This window comes from Giraffa tippelskirchi, chromosome 7 (genome assembly GCF_054371585.1).
Source record: "Giraffa tippelskirchi isolate mGirTip1 chromosome 7, T2T-mGirTip1v1.2.pri, whole genome shotgun sequence".
Lineage (NCBI taxonomy): Eukaryota > Metazoa > Chordata > Mammalia > Artiodactyla > Giraffidae > Giraffa > Giraffa tippelskirchi.
Window position 1 is genome coordinate 130003941 of NC_137281.1, and position 11509 is coordinate 130015449.

Below are 11509 nucleotides of genomic sequence, written 5' to 3' on the forward strand. Positions count from 1 at the left end.
ACGCGCGTGGGCCCCTCTGCGATACATACAAAGTAGACTTGAGGAGGGCTTCTCTAGCGATTTTTATTTTTAATAACAGTGGAGGCTGAGTTGGAGCTGAGGTCGGTTCCGCTCTCAGGGAGATTTGCTGAGAAAGCGCCTCTCTGGCAACTTTTTGACGCAAACTCTCCAACCAATGGCAGGGAGAGAATGATTGACACATCTAAGCCAGAGGGAAAATAATAAAAACACACAACAGGGGGAGGAAAACAGGCCGCTGCTGCACGGGGGGACGAGCAGGCAACAAATCCAGGCCTCCGACATTACCAGAATGTTCTTGAAAGACACTGGGCTCTGCCTAAAATATACATTACGGCTGGAGCATGTGAACTTATTGTATAATTAAAATGATGGACAGCGAGGCCTCTCTTTTTCTTCTCCTGTTCTTCCTTTCCTCCCCCCGCCTTTTTTTTGTTTTTGCTTTTGTTTTAAGGAAAGGAAGAAAGGAAACCCATACACCCTAAGATGGGAAGATAAAGAATATTTCAGTCAAGGATGGAGGATAGTGAGGGTAGGGGATAGCTGGTTATCACATTCCACGCTAGCAATAAGTGTGTAGAACAGACGCAGAAAGCTACTGAGACTGAAGGTTAAAAACACCACTATGTGGTCTCAAACAGGGTCAGACCACGCCGAGGGGACCGGGAAGGGTAGAGAAAGGAGGCCTGGGGGTGAGGCGTGGGCGTGTAGGCAAGAGAGATGCAGATACACAAGTCCAAGAACAAACTATTTTTTTAAAAAAAATCTGTGTCTTTCTCACTCTTTATGTCCCTATAAACATCTCTCGGCCCCTGAAGCAAAAGACCCGGGCTCTTGGTTTTCGCGCAGGGTTTTTAGAGTTTTAAGAAGTCCAAGGCAGCCTACAAAGAACACGAATTCTGGAATCTAACCCCAGGGCCGGCTGGGGAGGCAGCAAGAGCCAGGTCAGAACTCGAGGGTGTGAGAGTGGGGTCGGCAGGATACCCGGGGAGGGAGCAAACGTGGGAGGCCCGCGCTGGAAACAACCAAGAGTTTCTGCGTTAAAACAAACGCCACTCCAGTGCTAGCCGTGGCGAGGCCTGGACCTAAACTGAGCCCGCGCGGTCCGAGCCGGGGACTGGGAGCCCCGAGGGTAGAGAGTTTCTGGACCCGGGGATCGAACGGGAGAGAGCGAACCTCAGCCCAACTTTTCCGCCTGGCACAGAGAGCGGGGCCCGACCGCTGGCAAACAGATCTGAGTCCCCAGAAAAGCAGAAACTGGTTGGGCGGGGTGGGGTGGGGTTGGGGGGTCCAAGTGGACCGGTTGAGGATGTGTGAATGGCTGGGTGGGGTGGGGGTGGAGAGCAGAAAACAGTCCTGCGTTACAAATCCCAAACCCGGAAAAGAAATATAAAATCTCTTCTAAACACCCTCCCCCCTCCAACCACGCCACCACGGCAAGTGGGCCCAAAGAAACAGCTCGCTGCTTTTAATTTGGGGACCTATGTTAATGAAGTTGGTAATTAATTCGTCGCTTTGTTGTCGGTTCTTATACTGTATGTGTAATCAAATGTGGACGTCCTTGGGATTTACAGCAATTAACGAATTACGGGAGTGCGCACGAGGCAGCCGGCGCTCTGCAGCCCGGCTGGGCTCCGGCTCGGGCTCGGCCGGGCTGGCAGGTGTCTCTAGAGCTTTGGGCCCCGGGTCCCCCACGAGCCCCCGAGCGGCCCGGGGTCTGCTCATCTCCTCCTGGGCCCTCCGCGAGCGCTCCAGTCCGAAGAGACCCGGTGTCGCGTTCCCAGGAGTCGAGACTCTCAGGGGGCCCGGGCTGGGGGGAGGGTGAGTACGGACCTTTTTTCTCACCCCGCCCCCACTGTACTAAAATGCCTGACCACTGCCCAGAGCCTTTAATTGAGGGTGGGGGGAAACGCCCCAGGCGGTCTGGCGGGTGCGGCGTAGGTTGGGAACCCTAGACCAGGGTCACCTTGCTTTCGATGAGGGAAGGGCAAAGCCACCCCGATCCCCTGAACCAGAGTCTCCTACCTACCCCAGAGAAGAACAGGGTTTCCCCCAGTTTGATCACAATGAGGTTTAAGGCATCAAAGAACGAAAAAGAAAAATGGACGTTGTGGTCCTGGCGGAGGGAAAGGGCCGGGAGGGAGGCCTTGGGGGCAGCGGGGGCGGGGTGGGGTGGAGAAATATCAGGACGCGCGCTTGTGATCTGCACAAAGTGAGTGAAAAATTTTAGACTGAGAGATCTATCTGCAGTGGGATCCCGAGCCGTGGGAAAATCCCTTCCGGCCCGACGTCTTCTCTGATGGCGGGGGCAGCCGAATCTCCCGGAAGATCCCCGGGTTCTGGGCGATTGGGGCAGATTTCTGTGCCTCGGGGGCGTGGAAGGGCTTTTCCCTTTCCAGGGGCCTGGAGCAGACAGCTCCCGCTTCTCCTTTGCCCTCTCGTCTAACAACTCCGCAGAAATGCGGGGCCAATAAACCACGAGTTGGAAATGGACAGTGTTAAATAAACAAGGGTCTCTTTAAAATTCTCATCCACTTCAGATGTCTAAAGTAAGATTGTGATGATTTTGTCACGGTTTGGTAAATTTACCCCTTTAAGAGGCTTTCATAAATCCCAGAACACACCTTCAGCCAGATTTGAATATAGATTTAGGTTTTAAAACCCAGAAGCTGGAAACACCGCTTTATCAAAGAGAATTTCCCTTTAGCTTAGCAATGTGCTGAAGCTCTTAAAAGATTGGATCTGAGAGAGAGAGAGAGAGAGAGACTGAGAGGAGAAAGAGAACTAGACAGAGAGAGGCAGACAGGGGGGAAAAAAGACTTTCTTTTTCTTTCTAGAGGAATTCTGCCCAGACTCTGCAGCAGTTGGAGCAAGCAAGGTTTCTCCTGGGTGCTTCCTGGAAAAGTTGTGAAATTGCTCTTCACCTGTAAGAACATGCTTTTTATCTTCCAGTCTCTTCTTGTCAATTTGGAAGTTGCAGACAGCCAGGCTCAGGTACAGTCCCCACAAACCCTACTCTAGGTCAGGACAAAAGCCACTAGCTTTGGGGGAGGAGGGGCGCCGGGCTGCTGTATGGAAAACCTTAGAAACTTGGTGGGAGAAAAAGACTCCTTGGATGAGAAGTCTAACTCGATTTTCTGTAAGTCCTTGAGCTTCCAATTTACTTAATACATGGTCATTTTATTTTCTCTATTCATGTTTAACTTGTTTTCCCTGTGTCCTCTGTCTTTAAGTTTTTTTTCCCTACGAATCTGATTTATAGTTAGCATGCTTAATGTTTTTAAGTAATTTTCATAAAAAAGTGGATGTTTTTTAATTGCCATGAGTACAATTATCTTGCTATGAATATGAGATGTAAGCATTCAGAAGCTAAACTAACAAAACCAATATACAGGGAATCAAATTATTTGTCAGAGCTTGCATGCAGTTTCCAAAATATGGCTGATATTCATATTTCAAAATCTAGATGCATGTCTGGTGCTAGCTGGGGTTACATTCTCCACCCCACATACCAGGGCAGTTTAAAATATTCCAAACTTTCCTCCAAGTTTATTAAGTATGGTGGTATGGGGGGGCAGTGGAGGAGTGGGAGGAGAAAAGAGAGAGATCTCAGGATTCTTTCAGGCTAATTAAAAAAAGAAGATGAAGAACAAAACCCATATTCCATGAGAACACAGCCTCTCAGGGGGAAAGGAGCCAGTTAGACTCCTTGTACACTTACTCAGAAATATGAAGATTAATTTCCAATCTTTTCAGTGATTCAGTGGACAGTGGGGGACCACATCTAGCCTTAAAACTGCCATGATATTTAGAAAGAAGTCATTTTTCATTAGGTTTTAAAATATGTCTCTATTAAAAACTTTGACAAGATTAACTTTAATTAATTTTTTTAACAATAGTTAAATATTGGTGAGGCAGACAGAATTGGAGGGGAAATAGGTGACAGATCACTTATGAATTAAGCTTGGGTCGCTTAGTCCCTGTATTGCTGTAGCCTCAGAAAAGAGGGTAAGGGGGAAATAAACGACATCAAAGATAGGATTGTGCTGTCCTGATAAAAGAGTCAGAGGCAAATTCCAAATGCAAAAAAAAAAAAAAAAGGAAAAGAGGACCATGTTGTTCCGGAATGAAACGGATTAAGATTGTGTGACAAGTGTGAGATGTGGGGCTGTGAGACATTTATGAGCTGAGTGTGAGCTGGGAGCTATGCGTCTGTCCCTGAGCGTGTGAGGACCAAGGGTGTGTGCAGAGCAAGGTTAGGGTGGGGGATAGGAAGGGCATGTGATTGTGAGAGACGGAGAGCAGTGTGAGGGGTGTGAGTGTGGGTTTGGGTGTGTGTCAGGAGAGTGTGGAAGGGAATGTGGATGGATTGTTGAAGGGTGGTAGCTGTCAGTTTATATAATTTTCATCTCTTGGTCCTGAAGTTTTCTTGAAGTCAGTTCTACTGTGGGCAGCAGCCTTGAGCTTACAGAGCTGATATAAAACAACCATTACAGTCCAATATCTTGCCTGTTTGCAAACTTCATTTAAAACTGGAGGGAAAAAGACCCGAGAATGGTTTTGTACGAAAGGAAAAGAAGAAGAAAAGAAAACCACAGTGAAGCTTTAAACTAGTTTGGATAAATCTCTAATCTTTTATTTGTAACCTTTTACAAGCTTTATTTCCCGTATATGAAAAGCTTCTTTTATATGGGCACGACAGACTTTTCCTTTGGATTTTTAATTAGAGCCCATCAATTGTAGCCATATTTAAGAATCAATATAAAGTAATCCTTCGAGATGGGATAAGGTTTTAATCGAAAATCTAATTTCCCACTCTTTGCAGATCATTTTAAGAAGCTGGTTGATTTTTTTTTTAAGAGTTCAATTTTTAAAAGACATAACACCTAAAGACTGGAAAAGATCATGTCTGCAAAATAATCAACTGACATCGCCTTACAAAGAAAAAAAAGTCTGGCTGTTGTAGGGAACTTTTTTCTTCTATTTCGAAGAATTTGACGTATTTTTCTCAAACACTATTCTGTAATGTGGCTACTATGAGAGTATTCACATTGAATGGGGAGAGAAAAAGAGGGAAATTTTTTGTCTAAAATAGTATTTCATATGCAAAAGGTAGTAACTTAAAATTTTTTTATTAACAAAGAAAACACAGATCTTGACAGATCCTTTTCACTACAGCCTTCCAAATTCCCAAGATTAGAAAATGAATAATACACGCCTTTCATTTTTGCTCATGGATGCAAAGTTTTCATTTTCATATCCAGGAATGAACATTTCTGACCAGTTTTTAAACTTCAACTAGAATTTTGTGATTTTTTTTTTACAATAGTTGAAAAGTTTTTTATCAAAAAGGAATAGAATTTTAAGCAGTTCTGCTAGAGTTACTAGCTTTCAATTACCCCCTCCTCTTTTTTTTTTAAAGAAGAAATATGAAAGCAAGGAAGAAAACAGATAAACAGAAACTAATTGTAGGTGCACAGCCCAACATTTTTTGCCCCTTAATGATCAGGCTAAGGGATTTGTTCAAAGACTGCACGTTGTCTAAATGTGCACAGTGCATTTTCAACACATTACTGTTTTAGTTTGAAATCTGCAAATTATCCCTAAACTAGAAGGGATCCCCCAAAAGTTTATAGGCGTATTTTCAGTCACTGACTTGTTTTTATTGTTACATCTGTTAAATGCGTTTAAAAAAATGAACTCATGGTACTTGCTTTTTGAAATCTGAATGAAGCGGGTTTGAACATATTTGATACTCATGCTTTCCTTTTATCTGCAGAAATTTCTATTTATTCAAAAGCCTGCCGTTTAATGCACTACATGGCCGCATACATTTTAGAGAAACTCTCTTGTATTTCTCCGTAATCGCGTCTAATGAAAACCTGGGATTTTCCTTTATTAAAAAAAAGTGAAAATATAATGCATCTTCATTAGGAAAATTGACTGCTGTGCTCACGACAGTTCTTAATTGAAAAGGCAACCTATTTTAATGGTGTGGTTGAGAAGAAGATTACATACTTTATCCAAACACAAAGACAATTAATAATGAGAAGCAGGCTGCTGCCATTAACTCTAATGCAGTTGCATCAATGTCAGTGAAAAGTGCTCATACCTGAGATACAGGGTGCAAACTCCCCTGGCTCCCTCCTTCCCCAATTCACCCACTTCTTAATTTGGGTTTCGTAACGTGTACGCGCCAGGGCCGCTGTCATCAGGCGGACTAGTTTTGGGCAAGTGCGGCGCAGGGCCAGGCGCCCCTTCCCGCAGGTCCCGCGGTCCCGGGCAGCGCCGTCCGGCCGGAGGCTCCCCAGCCGCGGGTGTCTGCACGCAAACCTGGCGCCCTCCAGCCTGCGATCGGAGCTGGGCGAGGGCGGCCGCGACCTCCGCGGGCAGGAAGGTTACGAGACCCAGGGACACCGGGTGCATTTTGAAAAGTTTACCCAAAGAGATAGGGCTGCCTCGGAGACTGGGTTCTGCTTAGATTCACTTACGGAAAAGTCGTGGGGGGAGAAAATCTTTAAATTAAAAGTTTGTGGGGTGGGGGGCTCTGGGCGCATGTGGTCATCCAGCAGAGCGACCAAGTTTGCCAAAGCGCCCCCTCTCCAACTCGGGCCAGGAGAGCAAAGCGTGAGTGTGCGCGCGCGCGCGCGTCTCAGTTTGTGCGTGTGTGCTCGCGCGTGCGTGTGTGTTGAACGCGGGGGATCCCAACCTTCTCTAGGTTCGAGCACGCCCCGGCTCCAGGCTGGGCAAAAGGGGGGAGGAGGCAGTCACCTCTGGGCTTTATCCTTTCCCCGGCGAGGCCCAGCCAATTCAGGCCTCGCGCCGGCCACCTCGAACCCGGGGCGGCTAGCAGCCCGGGCCAGGCCACGAACGGGAGACCCCAGGCTCCAAAGCCCGGCGCGCCTAGTGCCAGGCGTGACCCTGCGGACGGCCGCGCCTGGCACTCCGGGGCTCGGGGACCCGCGGTCACGGTCGGCCGAGGCAGTCGCCAAGCCCTGGCGTGGGGGGGCAGGGGAGGGGCCACAGGTTGGGAAAGAGGTGATCGCAATTTGTTTTTTTACGGGGTGCTTCGGTGCCCGCGAGGGGTAGACGCCTACAGCTTGGAGCACAGCACCGTCTCCCAGCCCGAGGCTCAGGCAATTAGGGGAGGTGGTGCCCCTCCATCAGTATCAGTCTCGTCCTCAAAGTGGGGCAAGGGGCGGCCGCAGGCTAACAGGCGCACTCAGACCAGGAGGTCTCTTCCCTTCACCAAAGGATTAGTGGAGGGGGCGGCGAGGGGGGGCTGAGCTCCTTCAGGGAATTCGGGAGGCTTCTCGCATTGGCCAGCCACACAGAGAGCCAGGGAGAGATACACTGCTGGGGTCTGAGCTCGTGGGAGGTGCTTGGGAGGGAAGAGAGGAGCTGGCAGTCAGACTTTGAAGGCTGCCCCAGGACACTTACACGCACACACACATTCGGAGGAACTGGGCCCATCGTCCAAGGCCCGACTGGACACACGCCTTGCCCTTGGAAGGTAGCCTCAGAGGAAAGTTCCTCCCACAAATGCACACTTTCATCTGCAGCTCTCAGTGTCCCTGGGCCAGTCTTATTATATCCCTTCATCAATCATACCCCACTTTTCCTCCTGTTTGCATCTATTCATCTTCAGACTTCCTGCAGACTTGCCATTTTTGTGATTCTGCTCACGGGTTAGGGAGCCTCTCAAAGCTTCTGAAAACAAGCTGACCTGGAGTTTTCCGGGAAACCCCAGGCTCCTCCTTTCCCTCCCTTAGGGAGAGGTGGAAAAAGAGCCCTGTAAGCTTCCTTTGATGGAAGGAAGGTTGATCAGTTACTTGTCATGGTCTAGGAACCTTCCCTCCTCCTTGCCCACCTCATTTTATCTGATGTATCTAGAGCTTTTCCTGTTCCTTTGGACAGCCTTTTTCAGAGTGCAAAAGTTGAAGTACTCTAGTTACTATTTATTAGACAAGCCTTGGTTTCTGCTTGTGATGAGGCCTCGTGTGTCAGCTGGGTATCAAGGGAGAGACAAGGTTACGAAGATCAGTAAGAAGTGGTTCTCTTCTTGGGATTTATTGAACCTTAGATGTCATACTTGCCCAACAACATAAGAGTAACAACAGACTAACTTGTTTTTGTGGATCTGTTCCTTGGCATTTGACCTATTGATGCTAGAGGCATCTTTATTAGCATGTGTGTGACTTTGGATAGCAACTCAGTAATGACATTCATAATCACTTATTGAATACAATTTAAGCTAGTTCAGCAACAGATAGTAGCTCTTAGCCTAAATGGCAGTTTTCTGGCAGCTTATTCAACCAATGGACAAGCAAAAAGCAAAAGATATAATCGCATCCAATACTTAGCTCCTGAATATGGCAGTTACCACTTAAGAGACACACAGACCACACCAAAAGTAGATGATATGTTCTGAGTTACTTTTTGAAAAGCTGTTTGGTTGTGTTCTCTTGTATTTGATGCACTAAATAGGCCAAAGAAACACAGAAGAAACAAGCATGGTTTATAGAAATTGAGTATCAATAGAATCATGACCTTTAATAATTTATCCTTACCTTGCCCGACTGTTTCAGTAAAAAAAAACAAAACACAAAAAAACCAAGTGTAAAAGTCCTAGGTAAAGGTTTTTTCTCACAAGGAGATATTCTGTAGATACTAGATATTCACCAAGGAATAGGTCACCTCAAGGAAGCCTTGGAGGGAAACCGAATAATACCATTATCATTAAGAAATATTTTTAAATGACCTGGTAGTTGACCTTGGATAGATACAAGCTCAGTCAACTACATTCCAGTAAAAGAAAACACATTTTGCATTAGACCATATAGTTTCAAATCCAATTGCATATTTGGATGAATTTGGTCTATTAACCAATTTATTCAACACATGGAACGATGGATAAATATTTTTCATGTGCAAAAATTTCCATTGAAATTTCTGGTTTCTCTGAAGATGAGTAATTATCAACCCCCAAAATCTCTATAACACAAGTTTTTTTTTTTTAAGTTGATTATAACATGAACTCATATTCATTCCTTTGTTCATTCATTCAACAATCATATTCAAGGGCCTACTATGTATTATGCAGTTTTCAGGAGTTATATCTAGAGATTCATGCTCAGAACCAGAAACTAAGTTAATTTTTGTTTCTATATAAAGCAGAAGCAAATAGTTATAATAAGCATTTCATCTAAAAGTTTACATTATCTACTGTCTTCTGGAAATTTCATCATCACAAATCTGAGGGCAGAAGTCATCTTGATTTTTCTGGTTTTTAAAGTATAGAAGATTATTGGGGACAAAAATTAAGCATGGAGGGATTTGTCAGTTGCTCAAGGTTGTAAGTACTTACGTTGATCATGCACAGCAGTGTTCCGAGGGAAAACTGTAGGAGTTGTTTGCATTCACTGACAAAAGTAGATGTCTCTTAATGTTCAAATTTGATTTGTTTCTAAAACATAAAATCAGAAGGCAACTGAGTGTACATTTTATTTTATGTTTAGATAGATTATGTGCTCTTCAGCAGATGATTTTTTTAGATAGGAATAAACATAACCTTGAGATTTAATTCTATATTCTTTTTGCCAGTATCTAAAAGATACAGATATGTGTGGCATCATTACATGTTTCTCTTATTCCTAAGAGAGTACAACAAAAAGTATTTGACATGATTATGAATACCAGTTACCTTTTAAGTCTTTTTTTCTTGGCTCAACATAATTATTGTATATTTATTTGTTTTTGACCATTTTAGCTTTGACTACTTGTGAGTCCTTGAATTTGATGGGTCTTATTTCTTTGTGAATCTACGATTTCCAAAGTAACAACTTACACTCAAATATAGTCTTTCCTAAGAAGACTTTCTCCCCCTTTTTTCAATCTGCCCTCCATCCATAAAACAGACACTACCATGGATCTTTTCATTGGTCGCTGATGGAGTTATTGAATGTGGTCAAGTGATAGATTAGAACTAAGTCTCCATAGAAGTGGCTAGTGTATAAAGCCTCCTTTTTTCTGGTGAACTCTAACAGGGAGGAATTAAATACTACCTTTTATAAAGCAATCTTACTGATCTGTGTCTATCTAGACCTACTAGAGTCTTTGAGCCATCTCTTCACCGGTAATTATTTTATCTTTTGAGTATAATTTGAGGGTCATGGCACCCATGCGTATAGTCTGTGGTCTGTAGAGAGACCATATTCATTAATACCTTTGATACAAAGTATTTGCAGGGTTTTTTTTTTTAATATCCTAAAAACATCCAAAAATACATTCTTTGCTTTCCAAATTTGGTCTTTTTAATTTCCTGTACAGCTAAGAGGATATGAAAGCCCTTTTGTTCTACAGCTGTGGATTCTTGTGTTCAAGGTGTTTGTTTGTTTGTTCCAGGGGCTGCACTTGTGATTTTAAAGTGCCATAAATTCTTCTAACTAAGCCCCTATAGTCTTTATACTACCATGCCAGCTTAGATTGAATTCTTGGGAATGGAAAAAAAAAATTTCCACGAGATTAGGTAGCTATTCATATTATAAATATGACTTTATTAAATTTAACTGGCAAAGAGATCTATTGCAAGTAAAGAAGGTGAGAAGGCAGGCCTAAAATATCCATGACTGAAAATAGAACATTTAATTTCTAATTCTCTCTGCAGGTGGGGTGTGAAATAGAATGCTTGTGTTGCTGCTGCCAGAATGCTTTCCTGTTTTTACACTCTCGTAAGGGATGTGGGCAATACACAGGAATACTTCCTGAAGTGCAACAGGGTTAATGTAGAAATTCATTAGACGTAAGGAGGGCAGTATTTGCTTTATGGAAGTTCGTGGGTCTCTTGATGCCAAAAAGGGCGGATGAGAAAGATGGTGAAACGAAAAGGAGATGAGAATCCAGACACTCTATCAGCAGCCTTACCCTGTGACAGACCCAGAGGCAACTCCAAAGCCACCAGGACAACTGCCTATTCAGTTTGCCAAAGAGCCAGATGCTGTTGCTTGGAAGAATCTCCTCCACAGCTTGATGTCTGGGTCCTGTGATTGCCGTCCAAAGAACAGTGGTGGGGCATGCTGGGATGAATGCAATCCCAGCATCCCACCACAGAGTTTTCTTTTTTAAAAAAAGAGTCATTTTAAATTAAATAAGTTTTAAGGCTCATATGTTATTTTTGAAAATTTAAAAAGGAAATTGGAAGACAATAGTACAAATCAAGGCTGCATATCTGGAAAAAAAACCCTCTTAAACTTTATCTTGCTTTTGGGTCATATTTAATTATCCCATGAGGACTGGGACATTTAGAAGAGACAAAAGACCATCCACCATTCACAATGATGAGATAAATATTACTAGAAGAATGGTGATAAATATTGCTAGAAAAATGGTGATGCAGATGGTATTTATTATTTATGTTATTAACTATGATCACATAATTTACTTACATGAAATATAAGTGAGATATTTAATTTTAGGATTCATTTTGCAACAG